The sequence below is a fragment of the Prionailurus bengalensis genome, chromosome C1, assembly GCF_016509475.1.
Source record: "Prionailurus bengalensis isolate Pbe53 chromosome C1, Fcat_Pben_1.1_paternal_pri, whole genome shotgun sequence".
Taxonomy (NCBI): domain Eukaryota; kingdom Metazoa; phylum Chordata; class Mammalia; order Carnivora; family Felidae; genus Prionailurus; species Prionailurus bengalensis.
Window position 1 is genome coordinate 104,846,019 of NC_057345.1, and position 21,851 is coordinate 104,867,869.

Below are 21,851 nucleotides of genomic sequence, written 5' to 3' on the forward strand. Positions count from 1 at the left end.
GTCAGACCCACCTCTGGAGGGATGGATCCGCAGAAGCACGGCATTGGGTGTTTGTGTGGTGCAAGGAAGTTTCCTGACAGGAACTGGTTCCCTTTGGGATTTGGGCTGGGGGATGGGCGAGGGAGATGGCACTGGCGAGCGCCTTTGTTCCCCGACAAGCTGAGCTCTGTCATCAGGGGCTCAACAACTCTCCCTCCCACTGTCGTTGTCCTCCAGCCCTCCCACTCTCCGAGCAGAGCTGTTAACTTATAACCTTCCAGATGTTAAGTCCTGCTTGCTGTCAGAACACACTCCATCCAGCCCCTCCGCTTTTGCAGGCTGCCCCTCCGCCCCAGCTCCCTCCCACCAGTCCGTGTAGTGTGCACCGCCTCTCCGCCCCTCCTACCCTCTTCCGTGGGCCTCTCGTCCTCGCTTGGCTCCAGAGAATCCGTTCTGCTAGTCTTCTGGTGGTTTTCTGGGTTATTTAGGCAGGTGTTGGTGGAATCTAAGTGATCAGCAGGACACAGTGAGCCCAGCGTCCTCCTATGCTGCCATCTTCCTCTCTCAAGATTTGTGCTTTTTTGGCTGACACTCGGTACCCCAGTTTTTGTAGAAGATTTAAGAGTCCCTTGGTGGTGCTCAGGCATTCTGAACGAGAGGGGGGGCCGTCAGCAAGATATCATCAACATACTGCAACAGAGTTACCTGCAGTTTGGAGATTCGAAATGGTTCTAAATTCTGGTGCAAGGCTTCATTAAAAAGAGTAGGAGAATTTTTGAATCCCTAGGGGAGTCGCGTCCAGGTGAGCTGTCTGGCTTTTCCCTCTTCAGGATCCGTCCATTCAAATGCAAACAGTGGCTGGCTTTGTGGGGTCAGTGGGATGGCAAAGAAGGCATCTTTTAAGTCCAGAACTGTATAATACACCTGAGAAGGGGGAAGCAAACTAAGGAGAATATAAGGGTTGGGTACAGTGGGATGAATGTCCATTACCCTGGCGTTTACTGCTCTCAGGTCCTGAACTGGCCGGAAATCGGATGAGTTAGGCTTCCGGACAGGAAGAATCGGAGTGTTCCACGGCGATTTGCATGGGATCAAAATGCCCGAGTCGCACAAACTCTTGATGTGAACGGCGATTCCCCCGCCTAGCCTCCCGGGACATAGGATATTGTTTCAGTCTTACTGGAAGTACGGACGCCTTAATTTCCACTATTATCGGAGCTTGATGAATCACCAGCCCAGGTGGATTGGTCTCAGCCCATACCTGGGGGAAGTCTGCCTGGAGGCTTTTAAGGAGGGGATCGACTGTATGGACACTTTCATTGGGCACTGGAGTGAGCAGGCCCTCTTCCCCAAGTGGCACAGTCACCATGACTGTTGTTGGGCCATCCTGGCCGACTTTAACATGTATACCCCCTTTAGTGAATCTCAAAGAAGCCGTTAGTTTATGCAGTAGGTCCCTACCTAGTAATCCAGGGTAGGGGCATTCAGGCATGATTAAGAAAGAATGCTTAACAGTCTTACAGCCCATAATGGACCACTTTTTGTTCAGTGGTCCATTTACAAGTTGGAGACCCAGTCGCTCCCTGTACCAAGGTTGCTCCTCACCAGGTGGGGCCAGGATCTTGTTTTAGAACGGAAAAGGTTGCTCCAGTATCTGCCAAGAAAGTCTTAGGCTGGCCCCCTATATTAACAGTAACCAACGGCTCAGAAGGGACCACCGAGCTGCGGCCCTGTCAGTGGGAATCAACTTCCATGATAGATGCCTGGGGTGACTGAGTTTTGCACTGGGCTAAGTTGGGCAATCTTTTTTCCAATGTCCCTCTTGCTTGCAATACACACATTGGTTTTTTTCCTCGTGGTGCTCTAACCTTTTGTCTTTTTTTTCTTGTCCAGACCGAAATTCTCCAGTCGCTTTGGGTCCCCTTCCCTTGCAGGCATCCAGGACAGCTGCTACCACCCTCGTCATCTTTTTTGTTTGTCTTTCTTTCTGAGAGTCCCTGTTGATAAAGACTTTTGGGGCAATTTCAACTAGTTTAGATAAATTTTTTCCTTCAACCCCATCTAATCTTTTGTAATTTCTTTCGAATGTCTGAGGCTGCCTATGAGACAAAGGCCAGGTTTAATGCCCGTCTAGTTTTAGGTGCCTCAGGGTCTACAGGGGTAAAGGTACGGTACGCCTCCATGAGCCTCTCTAAGAAGGCTGAGGGGCTCTCCTCAATTCCTTGAACTACTTTAGTTACCTTAGACATGTTTGTGGCCTGGTGGGAGGCCGCTTGGAGACCTCCCGGTAGAGTCTGGCGAAATAGGGTCAATGATCGCCTACCGTGAGGAGTGTTTGGGTCCCAATCTTCAGGGCGTGAGGAAGGAAAGACTTCCTTGAGTAAGGCGGGATCCTCAGTGGGTTGCCTGTTTGGCCCCATCACCAGTTTCCGGGCCTCGTGACGGATCTTATCCCATTCCTCAGTAGTGAAGAGAACCTGCAAGAGCTGCTGGCAGTCATCCCAAGTTGGCTGATGGGTCACAAATATAGTTTCAAGGAGAGAAGTTAATGCTTGGGGTTCTTCTGAGAACGGGGGCTTTTGAAGCTTCCAATTATAAAGGTCACTAGTGGAAAAGGGTACATAAGTCATAAAGGGTCGGACATCACCCTGCAGGGGTGGCCCTGGGCCGAAGGGGTAGGGCAGCGGGAGGGGGATGGAAGGAGGTTCCTGACCCGGTGTGAGACGGGCTCAGGGGAGTATCTCAACTTAGGCTTGCCTCCTGGTCTGAAGCATCCTGACCCGTATTCTCCGGGCGAGAACTATAGGGCAGCAGGGGGTAAGTTTCTTCTTCCTCCTCCAGTGCAGACTGTAGAGGGGACAGTCGCTTAGTCCCATCAAGACTCGGACTTTGAGCTTCAAGTGGATGGCCAGTGAGCGGCAAAGCCTGTACCTTAGGGAGGCGAGAGGGAAGGAATGGTTTTAGCCAATCTGGAGGGTTTTCGATGAGGGTTCTCCATGCCTCAATATATGGGACTTGGTCTTCGTGCCTGGAATAGACAATAGCATGAACCTTATATATCAAAGTCAGGTCAAAGGACCTCTGCGGAGGCCATTCGACCTGAAAGCTGGTCCATTCTACCTCACAGAGAATTCAAAGGACCAGCTTCTTGGCGTGGAAGCTGAAAACGGAGGCAGCTCTCCTATAGTCCTGGAAATGGGTTAGTATGAGACTCAGAGGGGTGGGGGTACTCTGATTTTGACCCATGACAAAGATAGGCAAAACTGACAAGGACGCACAGTCAACAGGAAGAAAACAATTAAGACACAAAGAGAACACAAGTTCGAGATCTCTAGGCCAGTAGGCCATGGCAGCCACCTGAAAATATGATCGTTTTTGACAAAAAAAAAATCAACCCAAATGGGGTCCACCGGCATCCTGGTAGGAGCCCTGACTCTGCGTCTATAGCTGGTCCGGCAGACCCTCTTGAGTCATTCAAATGGCACACCCCAAGAATTCCTTACCTCTCCCAATCCCAAGCCTCCTCCCAGGGGTCAGCGGAGCAATCCGAGGAAAGGGCCCTGTTTCAGACCTTTAACTTTCCTGGCCAATGCACCAAATGTTGCATCCACACGACTCTTGGAACAGAATGCTATGGGCACCAGGGACAGTCACAGCAAAGTTTATTGCAACGAGAGGCAAGGCCAACCGATCGGGACCAACAGTCTTGATCAGAGTGCGGTCCCGAACAGCCAGCGTATAGTTTTTATAGCCCCAACCACATTGTCTTAGCATATGGGAACAACATAAAGGAACAAGTTCTAGGATGTGGGTGTTTATTCTAGACATTCTGTCATTAAGGCGTAACCGGTTGACCTTCTCGACCCTGCATCTGGCGCCACTTCTTCCCGTATCTCTTAATCCCTGGAGCAATCAAGTGTTACAGAAGCAGAAAAAAGTGGTTAAGCTACAGTCGAACCCTAAACTACAATTTAACCCTTACAACGTGGGGCTTGAACTCACACACCACAGACCACGAGATCATGCCCTGAGCCAAAGTCTGACCCTTAACTAAGCCACCCCGGTGCCTCCTAAAATCACCTCTTTGTTGGGGCGCCTGGGTGGTGCAGTCGGTTAAGCGTCCGACTTCAGCCAGGTCACGATCTTGCGGTCCGTGAGTTCGAGCCCCGCGTCAGGCTCTGGGCTGATGGCTCGGAGCCTGGAGCCTGTTTCCGATTCTGTGTCTCCCTCTCTCTCTGCCCCTCCCCCGTTCATGCTCTGTCTCTCTCTGTCCCAAAAAAAAAAAAAAAAAAAAAAAAAAAAAGTTGGAAAAGGAAAAAAAAAAATCACCTCTTTGCACCAAAGAGGTTCTCAAGAATCCGACCACCATTCCAAAACCTCACCAGGATTTCTGTTTCTCTCTCTTGAGATTCATTAAATTTTTGTCATTCCATTATGCAGTTAAATCCATCCAGTGATTGTTTTTTGAGAACTTTTTCCAATTTCAGAGTTTACATTTGGTCCTTCATTTACTATTTCTATTTCCTGGTAATATTTTCTAACTTTTTATTTATTAAGATTATATTTTCCTTTACAATCTTGAGATAGTTATTTATAATTGTGACTTACTATTTCTTGCCTCCTGTTTTCAACATTTGGGTGATCTCTAGGTCAGTCTCCTATGATTGTCTTTTCTTGAGTATGGGTAGAGTAGTAACAGTGTCATTCATTAGAGTATTTGGGGTTGTATTGTGGATATCATGAATGGTACACTAGAGATTCTAGATTGTTACGTATTAGAAAAGCACTGGATTTATATAAAAGCAGGCCTGGTTCATATCAAACTGTAGATTCTCTCCCTTGCAATGGATGACAGATGAAATTTCAGTCGTCACTTTAGTTGAACTACTTGGAGTCTGCCTGACATACATTATGCAGGAGTCAGCCAGAAACGTGGGCAGAATTTTTTACACACAACTTAGAACTTCTCTTCAGTGGCTTCCCCCCTCCCCCCGCCCCCCCCCCCCACCCTGGGATTCCACCCCACCTCTTGATTTTTCAAGTGCTATGCTTACCCAAACATTGTCCTCTGCTCCTTTAATCCAGTAAGACAGTTTGGTTTTGTGCTGGAATTTAGCTGATCCAAGTAGGGCAGACCAAGGTGTGCTCTTGGCCAAAACTTTGCAAAATGGAAAAGTCACCATGTACAGTTCTTTGTGTCTACCCGCTTTTGTTCAGTCTCCCCAGCACCTTCAGATAATCTTTTAGAAACATACTTTGTCCCCAGTTTACAGATACTATCTGCAAGAGTTACTCTGAAAAAAGTAAGCAGCCATTACCAGAAGCTTAACTCATTCTGTCAGAAATGGCAGCTTAGCATATTGGGTTTGAATCTCTGCATGGCTGTCTAAGCTTGGGCAAGCTGCTTAAATGACCTCTAAAGTCACTCCTGCCCCAAGTGTGCAAAGGAGATATGACAAAAACCAGGGTGTATAGAGGAAGATAAATTAGGGGGCACATGTAAGAGGAGCTGAGTGGGTACAGTCACACCTTTGGGAAGGGACCAGAGTAGACCACCACGATTTTTCTTCCTTCATCATTCAATTTCAGAGACACCAGATCCTTCTGGCATTTCAGCTTTGTGGTAAGCCACCACACACCTTTGCACCCAAAGAATGGTCTTGTGTGTGGAGGCTTTTGATGAAAACACATTCCCTGACCGGGAATCGAACCCGGACCGTGGTGGTGAAAGCGCCAAATCCTAACCACTAGACCACCAGGGAATTGGTTGCTGACCTCTTTTTCCTGCCCTCTGATGATAGCTCTATTGGAATGCTACTCTACTTGTTTTCAGTCTCCCTATCCTTCCTTCCTTCCAGGGATGGACCTTTTAGGTCCTACCCTCCAAATTTTCCTAAAAGGCAAGCCCACAGGCTACGCATGGGGTGCCCTGTCCCCCAAGTAATGGCCGCCTAGGCAGCCAGGTGACCAAGTCACAGGGAATTTGTGCCTCTAAGACTACAAGTTCAGAACTGACCTGGAGATGCGCCTTTTCCTAGAGACATTCGTGAGAGATCAGATTGCTGTGAGGGGGCTGCATGGGAGGCTCCCAAGGTGAGGAGGGGCTAAGCACTGAGACCTGGGATCAATGACAACAGGATGGTGAGGTTTTAGGGTGTTGGGGGGGTCCAGAGCTGAAGACCAAAAAAGAATTCTTGAAGACGTCTTTGGTGCAAAAAGTGATTTTATTAAAGCATGGGACAACCCGTGGGCAGAAAGAGCTGTGCTGCGTTGTGAAGAATGATTGGTTTTATACTATGGAGTTAGGGAAGGTAGAGTCAAAAGGGAGGCCTCCAGAGGGATTTTGCTGTGTGATAAAGAGGACTCCGGAGATACCTGATACCCGAGGCCTTGCTATTGTCCAGCTAAGGTGGTTTTTCCCTCTAGCAAAGTATTAGCATTAAGACAGTGGGGAGTTCCTGGGAAACATTTTACTCTGCTGGCCTCAAGTATCAGTCAATGGGCTGCAGGTTATAAGGAGACTTAGTTTCCTGCCATTTCCTTCTGCCTTTGTTCCCCATATCACTGTGGAGAGGCGATGTTGGGGCTCCAGGAAACCGAGTCTCTAGGTTTCTAGACATTAGGCTATTGATAAGACCGCCTTTTTCTTGTAATTTACTGAGATATTTGTAAATGGATGGAGACCCAAGTCCTGTATGACTGTGATCTCTATCAGCTGGCCATTTGTTTTCTTTCCTTTCCTTTGTCCTGGGGCAGCCAGGAGTGCCTGAGGAATGTCACACACATCCCATGGGATGTGCTAGCGTGCTAGCTTATATTTTGCCCTCAGACTGCCTGAGGCTCCCTTGTCAGAGATCTCTTTTAAGCAAGGCCCTGATCAGAACTCGGATTGTCACCCCCCTCCCCCCAAAACATTTTGAGACTTACATTGTTTCCATCTCAGTTGGAATCCTTTGTTTCCAGGCTTCCAATGCTCAGAACAAAAAACCTTAAGAGAGTTCTTTTTGACTCCAACGTAGTGCTCAACCCCCACATCTAGTTAGTCAGGAATTTGTGTTTTCCACATCTAATTAATTAGTCAGGAATTAATTCATCAAGTATGGATGTTGATCTACACGTTCCTCCTCTTTCTTGATTTCTGAATAGGTCAAACAATGCTCTTGATAAAAGTGGGGAGATCGATTTAAACAAGCGATCCTTGGCTCACTCAAGGTCTTAGGTTCCAGACAGTCTCAGGATGGTTGGGTGATGTGATCTGATGCTTGGGTCGAGAGCGAACAGTCAAGAAAGAATTCTTCAGACATTGTCAGTGCAAAAAGGTGGTTTTATTAAAACATGGGGACAGGACCTATGGGCAGAAAGAGCTGCATTGAGATTGTGAGGAGTGACTGATTATATAGAGTTTTCTATCCTATGGAGATGAAGGTGATATTAGAGCTCCAGGAAATTGAGTGTATAAGGTTCCTGGAGGTCTGGCGATTATTAACGTTGTGCTTTTCTTGTAAACCATTAAGATGATGGGAAAAAAAAAACCCTGACCTTGACAGGGAAAAATTATGTTATAAGACGGCCAACTGTAAAGGGCAAATGTAGCTAGCCTCCTGTAGCCCAAGAGTAAACTCTGACCTATGTAAGCTTAGAAGGACCCCAGCGTATGAGATGCTGAACCAGTGTTTGTTTTGGGCTTTCATAGAAGTGCTGCTCCTGTTCCCTAAATATTAGTTCTGCTTAAAACCACATTTGCTAAGTTAATGGGAGATAAAACTCCCTCTTAACTGCTTGTTTGAGCTTCTGTAAACCTGCTTGGCGTAACCACCCTTCCCCATTCTCGGGCACCGCATTCTGTTCGAACTAGATAGAAAACTAATATTATAAACAATATGATTCAGCATTCAACTAGCTAGAGTCAACAAGTTATATTGTAAGGGTTAAATTGTAGTGTAGGGCTAATGCTTAGCTTGAAAAATAACAGCTTTGTGTTGACACTGAAGGTTAAGAGATAACAGCCTTGCTTTGCTCTGGTAAACTACGCCTCATACCCTTGTAAATTAGGCTTCACCAGTTAAGGAAACAAAAGTTCAAAGAAAAGAGCATCAGAGGCAGGGTCAAGGAGATCCACTGGTTGCAACTTAGAGGCAGAAAGTCTAAAGTAAACACCTCATTAGGCAACTGTTTCTAACTCATCTGGAACCTGTTTCTTTGTTCTGTTCCCAGGTGATGATAAAACGATGTGATCGGTTATAAAAACTCTGTACCCCGGCTGTTCGGGGCAGCACTCTTATCAAGAGTGTTGGTCCTGATCGGTCGGCCTTGCCTCTCATTGTAATAAACTTTGTTGTGACTGTCACTGGTGCCCGTAGCATTCTGTTTCAGGAGTCGTGTGGATGCAATATTTTAAAATTCTTCAGGACTGTGTGATTGGTGTCCGCCTTATATTTTAAAGACCTACAACATTGTGTGATTGGTGCCCGCCCTTTCAAACTGCCACCCTTTGCAACCCGACTGGTCAATACAGCCTTTATAAGACATTCCCAAAGCTTGTTTGGGGCCAGACTTTTGGGACCTGTTGTATTTCCCTGTCTGGCCCGGCCACAATAAACTTGTTTTGATCCTGTTTTCGCTGTCCAGAGTTCATAAGCGATCGCGACCTACAACACTGACAGGACTGATAGGGAATTCCAGTCCCTGCCCCGAAGACTCTCCTTCCGGGATCTTCTTCCTGCCCCACTTGCCGCATGCCAAATTGCCACCAACGCGGAAGTAGCAGGCTATAGATTGCCCCCATGCTTATGCTCGGGGCTCAGATCTTTGGAGAGACCGTCTCCCCTGAGCCCACTGATGTAAATAAATCTCCAATCCTCCAAGATCTCCTGGCTCTGTAACAAAGACAGTGACACACTGATGGAGTTTCATATCCTGCATGACTGCGATCTTTTGATCTTTAGGGGTTGACCATTGTCTTTTCTTTGTTCCTGGGCAGATATTAGTGCTTGAGGAATGGGGGTGGGGTATGTAGGGTGTCACTTTGCCTTTCCCCTCAGCTTGCCTTTTGTTATCTCATCGGTGGAGGTGATGAGATTTTGGGTGATAGTGGGATTCGTGGGGTCCGGAGCTGATGGCCAAGAAAGAATTCTTGAAGCCGTCTTTGATGCAACAAGGTGAATTTATTGAAGCACGGGGACAACAGCCATGGGCAGAAAGAGCTGCCCAGGGACCATGAGGCCAAGAGGAGAGACTGGTTATATACTATGGGGTTGGAGGAGGTAAAGTCCAGGGGAAGTTTCCAGTGAGATTTTCATAAGCTAAAGACTCACAGGATAGTGGAGGCCTGGCTATTGTCAAGCTAGGGTTGTTTTCCCTCTAGCAAAGTATTAGCATTAAGACAGCAGGGGGTTCCTAGAGAAACTTACTCTGTTGGCCTCAAGTATTTGTCAATGGGCTGCAGGGTTTAAGGAAACAGTTCTATCTGCCATTTCCTTCTGCCTTTGTTTCCCCCCATCTCTATGCAGCGGTGATGGAGACCTAGGTCCTGCCGGACTATGATCTCTATCAGTTAACCATTGGATTTCCCCCTTTCCTTTGTTCTTGGGCAGCCAGGAGTGCCCAAGAGTATCACACATGTCCTACATGGGGGGAAGGAGGAGGAGATGTTTTCAGGCTGTCAGTTTGCCTTTTGCTCCCTCATCAGGGGTGGCTTGTCTTTGGCTCTGCCCCCAACTTCACCCTCTTACTGGCCTGTGTCCTGTGTGCACCTCCTCTCCTGTAGCAGAGTCAGGAGCCCCACACGTTCCTGTTCAACCTGCAGGGAAGCGAGAGGTTCCTTGGCGGAGTTTGGAAGGACCCGGAGAGGTGCGAGTGTGCATGGAGTGGGCTTGTGGTTTCCTCACTGACTGCAGCCATTCACACTCCTGTAGAGGAAATGGCACCCGCTCCCTCTCTTCTGTCTTGATGGGGCCCCCCAATCCCACAAAACAGAAAAATGATGAATCTTCTCTAACTGGGCGGAGAAAGAGGAAGATAGATCAAGGAGGGAAAGAAAGGGAATAATGGCATTAAATTTCCTGATCTAAAGCTACCATAAATTCTGCCTCCTCTAGGAGCTGGCCATCCAGTCACTGATGAGAATGATATGGTCCATTCCTGTTCTGGTCTCCAGTTTGGGCCAAAGTTGAAAAAGGCCAACCACCTCGGTGGGGTGTCTAATAAAGCCATTAGATCAAATTACTCAGTAGAATTTTTGTTCTTTAACAGAAGCAAACCTGAAAACGTTTCAGACATTACTTTTCTCCGAAAACTATCCCTGCCTCTGCTGAAATTCACACTGTAAGACCTGGTCAGTACGAAACTAAAGACGCAAAAAAAAAAAAAAAAAAGGTTGGGGTGTTGCAAAAGTTGAAATAAAACTAGCCCTAAAAAAGAATCTAAGACCTATGAGGAGAAATCCTGTGATCACAAAATATGCACGGAGCGTCCCTGGGTCCTCCACCTTCTGGCAAATCCTGAAACTCTTGTGGTTTATATTTGGCCTGGTCGCCTAAGTGTATTTACTACAGGCCAGAAAACATGATTTGGTCTATATTGGATATTTGACATTTTCAAACAGACAAATGCCCTAAGATGTCAACCTATGTTACCGAACCTGCTAAAAGACGAAAGTGTGATTTAAATATTGAACTAAATGAGCCGGGTAGAATAAGCGACGGCGGCAGGAATCGGAAGGACCCCACTGCCAGGAGGGTCCCCGCGCGTCGCAGAGCCAAAGTGTTGGCGGAGGAAGAGCGCGCACCCGACTTCTGCCCTGGGGCCCCTCGTACTGCAGGAGGACACTGCGTTCGTTGCGGTTCCCAAGGCCAGGCTGCTGAGGGCGCCAGGGTCCCGTCCTGGGGGGAGGCGGGAGTGGGGAGGCACGGGGTCCTTTGCCAGGGCCGCTTGCGGGGCGCGGGCTCCTCGCTCGCAGGGTCGTGGCTGTTTCCAGGGCCTTGGCCGGTTCAAGCGAAGTCGGCGAGCCCGATAGTTGGGGCCGAAATGCCGCTTTTGGGGGTTAGAGCCGGAGACCAGGCCGCCTGCCTCGTTTCCGTAGTGTAGTGGTTATCACGTTCGCCTCACACGCAAAAGGTCCCCGGTTCGAAACCGGGCGGAAACAGCTTCCTTTTACCACTACCCCCCCCCCAACCCCCCCATCAATTGTCCTTTAAAACGCAAAAAGAACGAGGGCCGGAGTCCCACCGCCACCTGAAAGCCTTCTCAGCACTCGACCACCAGGCCTGGCCGCTGTGTGTCTGCTCCCAGTCACCTTGGAGAGCGGGCCACACCCACTTAGTCACTCCAACAAGGGCACGCAGGACGAGGCCCACTTCAGGTTACTTCTACTTCCACGCATCCGCTGGCCTGCTCATCTGGCGCCTCCGTCTGCCCCACGGGCTCACAGCGACCGTGGCTCTGAAAAGCAGCACGTTCTTCCCTGGGCGGCACGCTTGCGCAACAGGTGTATTTATTTGCCTGACAGAACGCAAAGAACACAAACCAGCTGCACCTGGGACCCGAGCCAAAGACGCGTAGGTGAGGAGTTTCAGGCTCCACCTAATGAGCCCATGGGGACACCAAAGGAGCCCGTCCCCGTGCCCTCATCAGGACAGCTCTGGAGCTACTTCGGAAGTCGCCAAGTAGAGGGACTCCGCCCCCCCCCCCCCCCCCCCCCCCCGCTGAGAGTCCGCACCTTACCCATCAGCAAACGAGGCTCAGAAAGAGAGCACGGCCTTGGCTCTGCAACACACACGGCTCCAGCTGGACTAGAGTGTGGCACAGGCCAGTCACCTTGTGGTCAGGGCCCAAGGGGTCGCTGAGGCTGGAAGAGGTGGTGAGCAGCAGGGCAAGGGCTGGGAGCCTTGTGCGGCTGCGCCGCTGGGAATCGCCTCCGCTTGTGCTCTGTCCGCCTGGGAAATGTCACCTTGACTTTCAGGGTTTTCACCTGCAGGGGCCGAAGCAGGGATCCTGTGTGGGTGGATTCCCCCGGGATCGGATCGGTGGGATGGGATTTGGATTTTTCACCGCTACTGCTCAGGGTCGATTCCAATCCAGGAGACTTTGTGGCGCTGTCTCCATACTTAGGATTTGCCTTTTCATCCCCCAAAGTCTGGTGTGCACCCAGGGACGCTTGCAGAAGTGGCTGTGCACTGAGCCCCTAAAATACGGGAGGTCAGGAGTCCGGGTCCTTGTAATGGCCAGGCTGGGAGAGGAGAGCTGGGATGAGAAGCCAGGCCAGCGGCTCCCTTCCATTCACCTCAGAAACCCAAGGTCTCACTTCAAGCGTTTTCCTCTAAAGAGAACCTGGGACTTGACTTTGTCACTCCTTTCAAACAAACAAACTTTGAAACATACCAAAACACTTGCCAGAATGGTCACATCCTATATCCCTCACCCAGGTGCACCAGTTAACATTTCCCCACATTTGCTTTCCCATTCTCGCTCCACATTTACAGACAGGACTTGTGCAGTCATCTCCAGATGATTGTTTGGTCCGCGGTTGCTCCTTTGCCTTGGGCAGTGTCGCGCAGAACCAGCCTCTGCAGGACCTTTCCTCCAGGGCCAGGGGAGGGCTTTGTCCTCTGGAGGAGAGCCCTCCTGTTCCTTCAGGAAGCAGACACCTGTTCCCTTCAGGCTGTAGAGAAGCTTCAGGCAGGCAGGCGGTTCTTCGGCTCTCCTGGAGAGGGCAGGCCAGGCGTGCCCTGTGCTTGTAGGAACACGTCCAGGTTGTCGTGCCCCCAGCACCGGCTGCCCTCCGGACTCCTCCTGGTGGCTTTGGTGGGCAGTGGATCTAGGGTGAGCCTGAGCTCTAGAACCCGCCACCCGGGGAGAGACCCTTCAGGGAAGTGCAGCTGCTGCCCCCTGGATCCTCCTGCCCTCCAGGCTCTCCTGCCCTGCAGGGATCTTCAAGGGTCCTGGCCCAACAGAAGGTGGGAGGATGAGGGGGAGCGGGTGGGAAAATCTTCAAGGGGAAGGGGAAGTTTTCAAGAGCTTTCCAGGATTGTCTGCCTTGGCACTGTCAGGTAGGTGGCTGCCCTGTGATAATGGTGCTTGGTCTCATCTCGTCCTGTCCTTGAGCTTGTCCTGGCTCCACTCTGAGTCCAAGCAGACACAGGCAACCTGATTTGTGGTGTGTCTTCAGTTGAGCCCCTTCCCCAAGTGGGGTAGTGACTGAGCTTCTATTTCCAGGACCCAAGGGGGGCGTGCAAGGACGCTATTGATGGGGTTTTGTCCCCCTCACCCTTTTCTTTCTCTGCCTCCGCCCTTCCTTCCTTCTCTTTCTTTTCTTTCTTTTTTTTTAAACATCAAGAGTCCCGTGCTCTACGGATTGAGCCAGCCAGGCACCCCTCCTACTTCCTTTCTTGCTGAATCTGTAACCCGGGAAAACAGACAAACAAAAAGCCCTGTTTAGATGTAGATAAATTGCTCTCCGTGCACTCAGGTACAAGGGGAAAACATCAAGTGGATAGCAAGGATGAATCTCGAATACGTTTAAACACTTTAAAGGATTTTAATAATTTACATATAATGGCATAGAACATGTTTCTATCATGTCATATTTCTAAAGAGGACTTTTTGTGTGCATCCGACTGGTTTAATAGTTGTGGCCTAAAAACTGTTTTATGTTGTCTTCCAGGTTTTCTAATAATATAGAAAATATTGGTAGATATATTCTAGTTTATACAGGTCTTGGATTTATTTTCTCTTCAAATTCCTGGTGACACTTAGCCACCTAAATTTCCTATATTGGTTTTACTGGCCCAATAAGCGCACTTCAATTCCAATAGTATTTAAGGAGTTTATACAATATGAAATTATGTGTTTCAGTACATTAAAGAGATCCTATAAGATTTGTAAATGGAGAGTAAGTCTTAGAAGTCTGGAACTCATAGTGACTTAATTATTCTTACAATATTTTGGGGTAGGGGCGCCTGGGTGGCGCAGTCGGTTAAGCATCCGACTTCAGCCAGGTCACGATCTCGCAGTCCGTGAGTTCGAGCCCCACGTCAGGCTCTGGGCTGATGGCTCAGAGACTGGAGCCTGTTTCCGATTCTGTGTCTCCCTCTCTCTCTGCCCCTCCCCCGTTTATGCTCTGTCTCAAAAATAAATAAACGTTGAAAAAAAATTAAAAAACAAAACAAAACAATATTTTGGGGTAAAAGTTTTTAGGTATTTTATATTTTTATATTCCACATGCATTTCTCCATTATGTGTCGAGTCAATTTGCAATTTTAAGACCTACTGTTATCTTTACTTTCTTCCAATGATATTAAATTGAGTTAATTAATGTATCATTTTAGCCTAGAGCATTTCTAATTAAGAGCAAAAGAAAAAAACACTTTTTTAAAATAAAATTCCTTTAATATTTATTCATTTTTGAGAGAGAGACACAGTGCTTGTAGGTGAGGGGCAGAGAGAAAGGGAGACACAGATCTGGAGCAGGCTCCTGGCTCTGAGCTGTCATCACAGAGCCTGACGCTGGGCTCACTCAGAACCGCAAGATCATGACCCGAATGAAGACAGACACTTAACTGACTGAGCCACCCAGGCACCCCAAGAACAAAACACTTTTAATATAATGCTGCTGCACAGCTGCACATACTTAGACATCATATAGCGTAGCCGTGGGCAAGAGGTTAGGAGGAGGTGTGGGGATCTTGAGGGGATATTGGTAGGCACAGTCAACCATTGAATCCTTTCAACAGGCCCACTTCATATCACTGTCCTCATTTTCCATGTAAGAAAACTGAGATCCGGAAAGATTAAGCAACCTGTCCAGTCACTCAGCCAGTGAGTGGGATTGGAAAGCAGGAATTTGGACTGAAGACATCCTGGCTCCAGAAGATAGGCTGAGAACCACAATGTTTATACTCCTCCTCCTTTTAAAAACCGCTAAAAATGCTGGACAAGAAATTTAAGTCTATATAAATTCTTTTGAAAAAACACCTAGGAGGAACCATGCAACACGCATCAAACTATCCGAACATCCTTATGACCCCACTGCCTCCCGCAAACCCTTCTTATGCCCACAAGTGCTCCCTCAAACTCTCCAACTTAAACACACTTCCTGCCAGAACCAGGTTTTCCCTCCCTCCCCTTTATGTTTTCCTCTCACCTACCCCACACCTCTTTCATATCTATTCTGTTCTTTCACTTCCAGGACACTCATTTTTTAAGTTTAAAACTATGAAAAATAGGGGCGCCTGGCTGGCTTAGTCCATAGAGCATGCGACTCTTGGTCTCAGGGTCTTGAGATCAAGCCCCACCTCGGGCATCAAACAAACAAACAAACAGAAGAAGATAAGCATTTATCCTTATGCCACCACCTGGAATTAACTACTTCTAACATCTTTACATGTTTTTCTTCAAATCTATTTTTAAGTTGTTCTACATTTTTTGCAAAAGCTATACATGGTAAAATTACACAAATGGTAAAATGCAAATGATGTACAAAATACGTATATGTAAAATTTTGAAACAGCTTAAAATAAAAAATAATTTTGTATGCATTAGGTAATTACTAATGGAGTCATATTTGATAAATCTATAGGGAGGATATATTTACAAATATTCTTGTGTAAAAAACTGAGCTCTTATACAGCCTATTTTTATTTGAAAGTATTGAGTTTAATAGGGCATGAATTTCACAGAAGAAAAAGATACAAAACAAATATGGAGGGATTGTTCACTACATGAGTGATAGTTTTCTAAGAGAACTTTCCAAGGCTAATACTAATTAATTGCACTTGAGACACTAAAATTGGAATGATTTGTTTTTAAAACCAAAAGTCTTAAGGTGTAATTTGTAAATAATACAATGGATCCATTTCAAGTTTGATGAGTTTTGACAAGTTGGATGCACCCAGGCAACCACTACCCTGTTCAAGAGCAAAGAACATTTCTATTGCTCCAAAATGTCTTCTTGTGCCCGTTTGCAGCCAATCCCCCACACCACCTCCTGTCCCAGGCAACCAATGATCTAGTTTTGTCACTATGGCTTAGCTTTGCCTGTTCTAGACACTGACATGGATGGAACCACAGAGTATGTGTGGGAGGCTGGGCCCCGGTGCCAGGCTGAGACCGGGTCGAGCAACGGTTCCCTGTTGACTCAGCCAACCCGGTGGTTCCCCCTCCCATTCCCCCACTTTCAAGGGCATACGAAAGCCTTGTCAAGGCTGAGAAAGTTAATTCCTGAAGCCTGTGGTCTGCGGGTGTTGGCAGTAATGTTACCTCCCCTTTTTCTACCCCGAGTCAAATAGAAACAAACATGGGAACTGTGTTTTGCTAGCAATCTATCAACAAGGTCTTGTGACCCGTTCAGAAAGTTCACAAGGTACACAGAACTAAATGTTTTGGCTGGCAGTGATCATGTGAAACCTGTTTATTCTTAGAATGACCTGATCCATAAGAGTCTTATAAAAGATTGTGTACAGCAACAATAAAGCCGTCACTTGGGCCATCAGCCCATGGGACCCTCCTGTTCCCAAACTGTCTTCTCTTCTCTCCTTTTTTCTTACATTCCCCTACCCTCAGGACCCTGATCTCGGTGTTTGTTGCGCCGGTCGCAACAAGTATGTATTCTTTTTATCACTCAGCATGCTGTTTTTGAGGTTCATCTTCTACTTTCAGTGTCCTCAATACTCGAGACGCATTCCAGTGTACTTTTTTAGTCTTCTTTGGACCTGCCCTTGTTTGTATACAACCCCTTCCCCAACTCTACTCCCTACCTCCAACTCAACTCCTGCTCCTAGTCTCTCCAGTGGTCTCAGCAGCTTCTGAATGCTGTTCCTGAGGTAGCCACCAGGGAGGCTTGATGGTTCTTCCCGCCATGGCCCTGCCGTTTGTTTTTGGTCAAGTAGTTTCTATTTGCCAGGACAACTGTGGATCAGAAGTGAGCAAGTTAAGAAGACATCCTGGGAATTGGCAAAATGTGCACGACCGTCAACACTGGACCTGGTTGGTTTTCTTATAAACCGGAGTTGGATATACCACCACAACTGCATTTTCAGACAGGGAACATCTAAAATTACTTGAGAGCTAAAAAAAAAAAAAAAAGTTACTTACAATTCTTGCTGCCCTCTTATTAAGGAAGCTTCCTAATTTGCCACACTACTGAAGAGTGTCAGGTGCAAACTGGAGGCTGAGAGAGAGCTCGTGTTTTCGTGTCTATAAAAGGTATCAAGAAAGAGCCTGAGAGAAGAGATGGAAGGAAGGGAAAACCAAAGCCAGGAATAGAAAAAGCTGCTTTGGGGTGGGAAGGATGAGTGGGTGGTGTCTTTGGAACTGGCTAGTAACGGCTTTAAGGCGTAAAAAAGCAAGACAGACACCAAACAGGCAAACTAACGCTTAAAAAATGAAGTCTTAGGCAAGGTTAGGTATTTAAAGAGTAGGACGCAGCAAGGCCGCCTAGTTGCAGCCTCTCACAAGAGGAGAAAGTGGTCACCTTTGACTCCCAAGACTCTCTAGTGTAGGTTTCTGGTTGGATCACAATGCTTCCGGCCAAGATTCAGGTCTGACTGCGGTTCAGATTTGCAGGGAATATAACACGTGTAAACTTCAGAGCTGCTTCCTCGCGTAGCCTAAACATGTTACGAACGGAAACGAATCTGGACCACGGTACAGGCAGTTTCTCCCTAGCTTTCAGAAGTGTGTGCACCATGGCCTTGGCCTACCCAGCACGAACCACCCACAAAGAGTTCCTTTAAGCCTGTACACTAAAGAAAGCACCTACGGGGGCGCCTGGGTGGCGCAGTCGGTTAAGCGTCCGACTTCAGCCAGGTCACGATCTCGCTGTCCGTGAGTTCGAGCCCCGCGTCGGGCTCTGGGCTGATGGCTCAGAGCCTGGAGCCTGTTTCCGATTCTGTGTCTCCCTCTCTCCCTCTGCCCCTCCCCCGTTCATGCACTGTCTCTCTCTGTCCCAAAAATAAATAAACGTTGAAAAAAAAAATTAAAAAAAAAAAAAAAAGAAAGCACCTACGAAAAAACACACCCGTTCATGCAAACTGCATGCACTACGGTGCCCTCACACGTGTTATATAGTCATAACAACCACACCTTTGGCCTAAATATACACGCAGGAGCATAGAACTTCCAAGCCCCAAAACACCAATACAGAACCCACCAATACCGAAACCCACAAGATGAAACGAAGGCAAAACTCAGAAAGGTAAAAAGCTCTCAAAGGACCGGAACGATGCATAGAAACCGAATAAAACAAAACCTGGTTAGCTAAACCAAGACACCACCACGCAGAACAGCACGTTCTCTTTCTGTCTTTGCTACCACGAAAAACCAGGGGAAAGCGCGAACGCAGTCCCCCACTACCACAAATTATGCAGTCGAGTTTCCCACATTTGGGGAAATCGCAGGGGTCAGCACATCCCGAGTGCAATGGATAAGCCTCACCCTGGGAAAACCACCTGCCTGATCATGGTATCTCCCCTGCCAGGTAAGTATGACTTCCGCCCCCTCCGCCCCACTACACCCGCTCACGCCTGACACTCTCTACACACGGTCACTTCCGTCCACACAACCCCGAGCCTCCCTAAGACTTTGCCACACGCAGCACACGCACTTGCAACCAACAGTCCTGGAATGGCTCCCACAGCACGCGAGATCATACGCTATTTAAGCCGTAGTTACCCAAACAGCAGCCCCTGCGCTCCCCTATTTACATAGCACACGCCCCATCCGTGACGTCACGGGAACGCGCCTTCCCTCCAGCCCATGCCTCGCCCTTGCCCCCTCCTCAATATAGCCAGCCAACCCTCAGGAGGGTGAAATTGGCTTGTCCCTCTTTTCCTCCAAGTGCCCGCCTGCTGGGGCAGAGGGTGTGAGTTTTGAACCTCCAGCCGGCGGGGAACCTGTCTGGGAGGCTGCTGGCGCCTGTGTACCTTTCTTTAAATAAGGCCTTTTGCAGCGCCTGAGTGGCTCAGTCCCCTTAGGGTCTGACTCTTGGTTTGGGTTCTCTCGCTTCGTCTCTCTCTGCCCCTCCCCTACTCACAAGCGCACATGTGTGCGCGCGCGCGCTCTCTCGCGCGCGCTCTCTCTCTCTCTCTCTCTCTCTCTCTAAGTAAATAAACGTTAAAAAAAATTACCTTTCAATGTGTAGAGCGCAACATTTAGGACTACAAAGGAAAGGGTTCCTTTCAAGTTCGGTGAGTTACCTCTGCGATGCATTTCAAAAAATTTTTGAAGCTATCCGGTATCGAAAGAAACTGAATTTATGAAACTAGACACAACAGCCAGGTGACTGCAAACCAACCCTTCTGTTTTTACCCCTATTGGTGTTCCAGGCTGGAAACCCAGCTTCAAGGCTATGTGAACATTAAAAGTAGATTCTATTCTGTTGCTCAAATCACAGAACATTTACTGAAAAGTTCTCCTCTGGAAACGGTAAAGCAAGGGCTCTGTGGCCACTGAGGCCACTGAAGGACATGGCAACAGGGATTAGGTGACAGTGTCGCAACTGAATGTGAATCAAGTTTGACCCAGACCCCATTCCCTGAATCCTGGCAGCCAGACGCACTGTCCAGGTGCGAGTGAAGAAATACTTTCCGGAGAATCTGACCAGCCTTGTAACAGAAACACCATGTCCGACTCCATATTGCTTCTATTTCCCTTGCTGCTGCATCTCACAGCTTAGAATGATCTGCTTGCTTAGCTCTACACTGGGCATGTGACAGCTAAGATTTGCAAAATCTGCTTTGCACCTGAAATCTACCTCACCTGAGGAGACGAGGAAGTAGGTACAGAAAGGACTATGCTCTGTTTAAGATGTACAGGATCGACATGACCAGATTCCTGTACACAGAGATCAACTGACCAAGGACAAAAAACCTACACGGCCTCCCTCAGATGTCTGCAGATGTCAGCCACCTTTTGACTCCAGCCCCCTCCCACTTCCCCCTTTTGCCAACATAAAAGAAACTTGGATTTCATGCCAAGAGGAGATGGTTCTTTGGGAGAATAGTCCACCATTTCCTCGGTTTGCTGGATTTCTGAATAAAGTCGCTTTCTTTGTCCCCACGTCTTGCCTCTCCATTTGCCTGTCACACAGGGAGCAGGAGGAGCTTGGACTCGCTAACAGCCTGAGAGGAAAGACGTGGCATCAGCCTGTAAGGGATTGCCTGGAGAGATTTGGCTTTAGATACTGCAGTCGGGGAAACAAACTTCAGTATAAAACCGAGGGCAACTCCCAAAGACGGCAAGGAGAACTGTGGATTTACAGCCAAAGGAAAGAGTGAGGGAGTCAGTGACTGGAAAATTGCCACAAGGAACTTGTTTAGATATCAAGGATGGGGGGATTCTTGCTGGGACTGGGCTTGGAAGGCTGAGGACTAGGACTAACTGAGGGCCCCAGGAGCCTGACTTAAGTTAGTCAACAAGGGAGTCCTTGCCAACCCTGCAGTGACGCTCCTGTTAAAAAGCAAAAGCCAAGCAAGAAGAGCAAAGGCTTATTTATTCAGGGCTTGCGTTTTTGCAGAGACTGAACTGAAAGGAAGGCAGAGGAGCGGGAGAACTTTACAGGAGAAAAATGGGAAGGCTTCAGGTGTGCCCTGATTGGAGGCCGTTGGCATGGGTAAGCTGTAGGCAGGTATTAACCTTAAAAAGAAAAGTTATTTTCCCAGCAAAAATGGGCTTATTTGGGAACAGCAGAGAAATGCAATCCAGGACATTCATGCTATGGCAGAGCCACAGGCAAGCTGAATAAACAAAGGAGGGGAATATCACTAGATGGAGGAGAAGGAGGCAGTTGAGAGAGGCTGTTTTGAAGTAAAGTCCATCGGAGAAAAGCAAGAGTTCAGGGTGATGACTGTTTCTCATTGGCTCCCTCCACTGGGGGGGGGGGGGAAGGGGGGGGAGGGGGGTGGTCGTCAATTTCTTGTAGGAGATGCAGTATACATTCTTCTTCCTATTGGGGCCTGTCATTGATGACTCTTTCCCGTTGAGAATTCTTCTGTTGGGGTCTACAATTGGCAATTCTTCCTGTAATTCATGTTGAGTGGTATAGCTCCCCCTTCTGGCCTCCCAACTCCATTCTAGTGAGGTTTCCCTTTCTTAATTTTCACACTGGCTGACTAGAATTTAGAGGTATCCTGTGAGGTTGGTGGGGGTGCATACCTGGCTTTCTCTGGCCGGTCCTAAGTTGGAAGCAGGAACAAACACGAGGGAAATTATCAATTACCAAGTCCTGGCATTGTGGATGGGTATACTGGCATGCTCAGACTGTTCTAACAGAACACCACAGACTGCCTTAAACAACAGCAATTTATTTCTCACAGTTCTGGAGGGTGGGAAGTCCAAGATCCAGGTGCCATTAGGGTAGGTTTCGAATCCGGCCAAATATGCTACCCCCAAATAGGCCACTTGGGCTTAAGGATTATTTTCAACGAAGGGCATGCTTGAAAAACAGATGCAAGAGTGCTCTGACCTCCTTTCCTCTTCCTAAGAGCAGAAGATAAAATTGCCATGGGAAAGATGCCCTCCCTATACCAGGAGGAGAGAAAGGTTCTTGTCACCAGATTTAGGAAGTCGAGGCTGAGAGAAATCTATACAAACAGACCTGGTTAAAAAAACCCTCATCTGTGTCTTTTGCCTCCTCGTATATTTTGGTTCCTTTTCGTAATTACTACTCTTTGCCGCACCTAGTACATGACCACTTAGGTCTAAGTACTTTTTGGATCTTTCTTCTTCCTTGAAAGCTCCCATGTGCATGGGAAGGATTTCTATGTTCTTCTCCTGCTAATCTGTTTTATGTCAACTTAATGCTGAGGTCCAGCCTGAGACCTTAAGAGGGTAGGGCAAAGAGTTTAGCCTCCCCTACAGCTTCCTTCTGAGGCCTCTTG

General features: G+C 47.9%; 1 long non-coding RNA gene and 3 other non-coding genes across 4 annotated transcripts; 2 read left to right on the plus strand and 2 right to left on the minus strand.

The window, feature by feature from the left end:
* The first annotated feature begins 381 nt into the window (after positions 1–381).
* On the plus strand, positions 382–18,980 carry LOC122481078. Its single transcript, XR_006296746.1, has 3 exons — positions 382–393; positions 2,309–2,310; positions 18,317–18,980. It is a non-coding gene; the product is annotated as an uncharacterized LOC122481078 (long non-coding RNA).
* TRNAE-UUC lies at positions 5,670–5,741 on the minus strand. Its single transcript has one exon. It is a non-coding gene; the product is annotated as a tRNA-Glu (tRNA).
* Positions 11,050–11,122, plus strand: TRNAV-CAC. Its single transcript has one exon. It is a non-coding gene; the product is annotated as a tRNA-Val (tRNA).
* Positions 18,296–18,459, minus strand: LOC122482390. The gene has a single exon (XR_006297172.1). It is a non-coding gene; the product is annotated as a U1 spliceosomal RNA (small nuclear RNA).
* Positions 18,981–21,851: the final 2,871 nt, after the last annotated feature.